Below are 4,859 nucleotides of genomic sequence, written 5' to 3'. Positions count from 1 at the left end.
GGTAATAAAAAAAGACAAAAAAAGAGTTTCTGTCAGGTTTGAAAAACGACAAAAAATAAAAGTTGCTGTGAAGTTTGAAAAAATACCAAAAAAAGTTGCTGTCAGGTATCAAAAAAGACAAAAAAGAGTTTCTGTCAGGTTTGAAAAACGACAAAAAATAAAAGTTGCTGTGAAGTTTGAAAAAATACCAAAAAAAGTTGCTGTCAGGTATCAAAAAAGACAAAAAAAGAGTTTCTGTCATGTTTGAAAAACTACAAAAAATAAAAGTTGCTGTGAAGTTTGAAAAAATACCAAAAAAAGTTGCTGTCAGGTATCAAAAAAGACAAAAAAAGAGTTTCTGTCATGTTTGAAAAACGACAAAAAATAAAGTTGCTGAGAAGTTTGAAAAAATACCAAAAAAAGTTGCTGTCAGGTATCAAAAAAGACAAAAAAAGAGTTTCTGTCATGTTTGAAAAACGACAAAAAATAAAAGTTGCTGTGAAGTTTGAAAAAATACCACAAAAAGTTGCTGTCAGGTATCAAAAAAGACAAAAAAAGAGTTTCTGTCATGTTTGAAAAACGACAAAAAATAAAAGTTGCTGTGAAGTTTGAAAAAATACCAAAAAAAGTTGCTGTCAGGTATCAAAAAAGACAAAAAAAGAGTTTCTGTCATGTTTGAAAAACGACAAAAAATAAAAGTTGCTGTGAAGTTTGAAAAAATACCAAAAAAAGTTGCTGTCAGGTATCAAAAAAGACAAAAAAAGAGTTTCTGTCATGTTTGAAAAACGACAAAAAATAAAAGTTGCTGTGAAGTTTGAAAAAATACCAAAAAAAGTTGCTGTCAGGTATCAAAAAAGACAAAAAAAGAGTTTCTGTCATGTTTGAAAAACGACAAAAAATAAAAGTTGCTGTGAAGTTTGAAAAAATACCAAAAAAAGTTGCTGTCAGGTATCAAAAAAGACAAAAAAAGAGTTTCTGTCATGTTTGAAAAACGACAAAAAATAAAAGTTGCTGTGAAGTTTGAAAAAATACCAAAAAAAGTTGCTGTCAGGTATCAAAAAAGACAAAAAAAGAGTTTCTGTCATGTTTGAAAAACGACAAAAAATAAAAGTTGCTGTGAAGTTTGAAAAAATACCAAAAAAAGTTGCTGTCAGGTATCAAAAAAGACAAAAAAAGAGTTTCTGTCATGTTTGAAAAACGACAAAAAATAAAAGTTGCTGTGAAGTTTGAAAAAATACCAAAAAAAGTTGCTGTCAGGTATCAAAAAAGACAAAAAAAGAGTTTCTGTCATGTTTGAAAAACGACAAAAAATAAAAGTTGTTTTGAAGTTTGAAAAAATACCAAAAAAAGTTGCTGTCAGGTATCAAAAAAGACAAAAAAAGAGTTTCTGTCATGTTTGAAAAACGACAAAAAATAAAAGTTGCTGTGAAGTTTGAAAAAATACCAAAAAAAGTTGCTGTCAGGTATAAAAAAAGACAAAAAAAGAGTTTCTGTCAGGTTTGAAAAACGACAAAAAATAAAAGTTGCTGTGAAGTTTGAAAAAATACCAAAAAAAGTTGCTGTCAGGTATCAAAAAAGACAAAAAAAGAGTTTCTGTCATGTTTGAAAAACGACAAAAAATAAAAGTTGCTGTGAAGTTTGAAAAAATACCAAAAAAAGTTGCTGTCAGGTTATCAAAAAAGACAAAAAAAGAGTTTCTGTCATGTTTGAAAAACGACAAAAAATAAAAGTTGCTGTGAAGTTTGAAAAAATACCAAAAAAAGTTGCTGTCAGGTATCAAAAAAGCCAAAAAAAGAGTTTCTGTCATGTTTGAAAAACGACAAAAAAAAAGTTGCTGTGAAGTTTGAAAAAATACCAAAAAAAGTTGCTGTCAGGTATCAAAAAAGACAAAAAAAGAGTTTCTGTCATGTTTGAAAAACGACAAAAAATAAAAGTTGCTGTGAAGTTTGAAAAAATACCAAAAAAAGTTGCTGTCAGGTATAAAAAAAGACAAAAAAAGAGTTTCTGTCAGGTTTGAAAAACGACAAAAAATAAAAGTTGCTGTGAAGTTTGAAAAAATACCAAAAAAAAGTTGCTGTCAGGTATCAAAAAAGACAAAAAAAGAGTTTCTGTCATGTTTGAAAAACGACAAAAAATAAAAGTTGCTGTGAAGTTTGAAAAAATACCAAAAAAAGTTGCTTCAGGTATCAAAAAGACAAAAAAAGAGTTTCTGTCATGTTTGAAAAACGACAAAAAATAAAAGTTGCTGTGAAGTTTGAAAAAATACCAAAAAAAGTTGCTTCAGGTATCAAAAAAGACAAAAAAAGAGTTTCTGTCATGTTTGAAAAACGACAAAACATTAAAGTTGCTGTGAAGTTTGAAAAAATACCAAAAAAAGTTGCTGTCAGGTATCAAAAAAGACAAAAAAAGAGTTTCTGTCATGTTTGAAAAACGACAAAAAATAAAAGTTGCTGTGAAGTTTGAAAAAATACCAAAAAAAGTTGCTGTCAGGTATCAAAAAAGACAAAAAAAGAGTTTCTGTCATGTTTGAAAAACGACAAAAAATAAAAGTTGCTGTGAAGTTTGAAAAAATACCACAAAAAGTTGCTGTCAGGTATCAAAAAAGACAAAAAAAGAGTTTCTGTCATGTTTGAAAAACGACAAAAAATAAAAGTTGCTGTGAAGTTTGAAAAAATACCAAAAAAAGTTGCTGTCAGGTATCAAAAAAGACAAAAAAAGAGTTTCTGTCATGTTTGAAAAACGACAAAAAATAAAAGTTGCTGTGAAGTTTGAAAAAATACCAAAAAAAGTTGCTGTCAGGTATCAAAAAAGACAAAAAAAGAGTTTCTGTCATGTTTGAAAAACGACAAAAAATAAAAGTTGTTGTGAATTTTGAAAAAATACAAAAAAAGTTGCTGTCAGGTATCAAAAAAGACAAAAAAAGAGTTTCTGTCATGTTTGAAAAAAGACAAAAAATAAAAGTTGCTGTGAAGTTTGAAAAAATACAAAAAAAGTTGCTGTCAGGTATCAAAAAAGACAAAAAAAGAGTTTCTGTCATGTTTGAAAAACGACAAAAAATAAAAGTTGCTGTGAAGTTTGAAAAAATACCAAAAAAAGTTGCTGTCAGGTATCAAAAAAGACAAAAAAAGAGTTTCTGTCATGTTTGAAAAACAACAAAAAATAAAAGTTGCTGTGAAGTTTGAAAAAATACCAAAAAAAGTTGCTGTCAGGTATCAAAAAAGACAAAAAAAGAGTTTCTGTCATGTTTGAAAAACGACAAAAAAAAAGTTGCTGTGAAGTTTGAAAAAATACCAAAAAAAAGTTGCTGTCAGGTATCAAAAAAGACAAAAAAAGAGTTTCTGTCATGTTTGAAAAACGACAAAAAATAAAAGTTGCTGTGAAGTTTGAAAAAATACCAAAAAAAGTTGCTTCAGGTATCAAAAAGACAAAAAAAGAGTTTCTGTCATGTTTGAAAAACGACAAAAAATAAAAGTTGCTGTGAAGTTTGAAAAAATACCAAAAAAAGTTGCTTCAGGTATCAAAAAAGACAAAAAAAGAGTTTCTGTCATGTTTGAAAAACGACAAAACATTAAAGTTGCTGTGAAGTTTGAAAAAATACCAAAAAAAGTTGCTGTCAGGTATCAAAAAAGACAAAAAAAGAGTTTCTGTCATGTTTGAAAAACGACAAAAAATAAAAGTTGCTGTGAAGTTTGAAAAAATACCAAAAAAAGTTGCTGTCAGGTATCAAAAAAGACAAAAAAAGAGTTTCTGTCATGTTTGAAAAACGACAAAAAATAAAAGTTGCTGTGAAGTTTGAAAATATACCACAAAAAGTTGCTGTCAGGTATCAAAAAAGACAAAAAAGAGTTTCTGTCATGTTTGAAAAACGACAAAAAATAAAAGTTGCTGTGAAGTTTGAAAAAATACCAAAAAAAGTTGCTGTCAGGTATCAAAAAAGACAAAAAAAGAGTTTCTGTCATGTTTGAAAAACGACAAAAAATAAAAGTTGTTTTGAAGTTTGAAAAAATACCAAAAAAAGTTGCTGTCAGGTATCAAAAAAGACAAAAAAAGAGTTTCTGTCATGTTTGAAAAACGACAAAAAATAAAAGTTGCTGTGAAGTTTGAAAAAATACCAAAAAAAGTTGCTGTCAGGTATAAAAAAAGACAAAAAAAGAGTTTCTGTCAGGTTTGAAAAACGACAAAAAATAAAAGTTGCTGTGAAGTTTGAAAAAATACCAAAAAAAGTTGCTGTCAGGTATCAAAAAAGACAAAAAAAGAGTTTCTGTCATGTTTGAAAAACGACAAAAAATAAAAGTTGCTGTGAAGTTTGAAAAAATACCAAAAAAAGTTGCTGTCAGGTATCAAAAAAGACAAAAAAAGAGTTTCTGTCATGTTTGAAAAACGACAAAAAATAAAAGTTGCTGTGAAGTTTGAAAAAATACCAAAAAAAGTTGCTGTCAGGTATCAAAAAAGCCAAAAAAAGAGTTTCTGTCATGTTTGAAAAACGACAAAAAAAAAGTTGCTGTGAAGTTTGAAAAAATACCAAAAAAAGTTGCTGTCAGGTATCAAAAAAGACAAAAAAAGAGTTTCTGTCATGTTTGAAAAACGACAAAAAATAAAAGTTGCTGTGAAGTTTGAAAAAATACCAAAAAAAGTTGCTGTCAGGTATAAAAAAAGACAAAAAAAGAGTTTCTGTCAGGTTTGAAAAACGACAAAAAATAAAAGTTGCTGTGAAGTTTGAAAAAATACCAAAAAAAAGTTGCTGTCAGGTATCAAAAAAGACAAAAAAAGAGTTTCTGTCATGTTTGAAAAACGACAAAAAATAAAAGTTGCTGTGAAGTTTGAAAAAATACCAAAAAAAGTTGCTTCAGGTATCAAAAAGACAAAAAAAGAGTTTCTGT

The sequence above is a fragment of the Leuciscus leuciscus genome, assembly GCF_965113295.1.
Source record: "Leuciscus leuciscus genome assembly, chromosome: 4".
In the NCBI taxonomy this organism is placed as follows: domain Eukaryota; kingdom Metazoa; phylum Chordata; class Actinopteri; order Cypriniformes; family Leuciscidae; genus Leuciscus; species Leuciscus leuciscus.
This window is presented reverse-complemented; position numbering follows the sequence as displayed.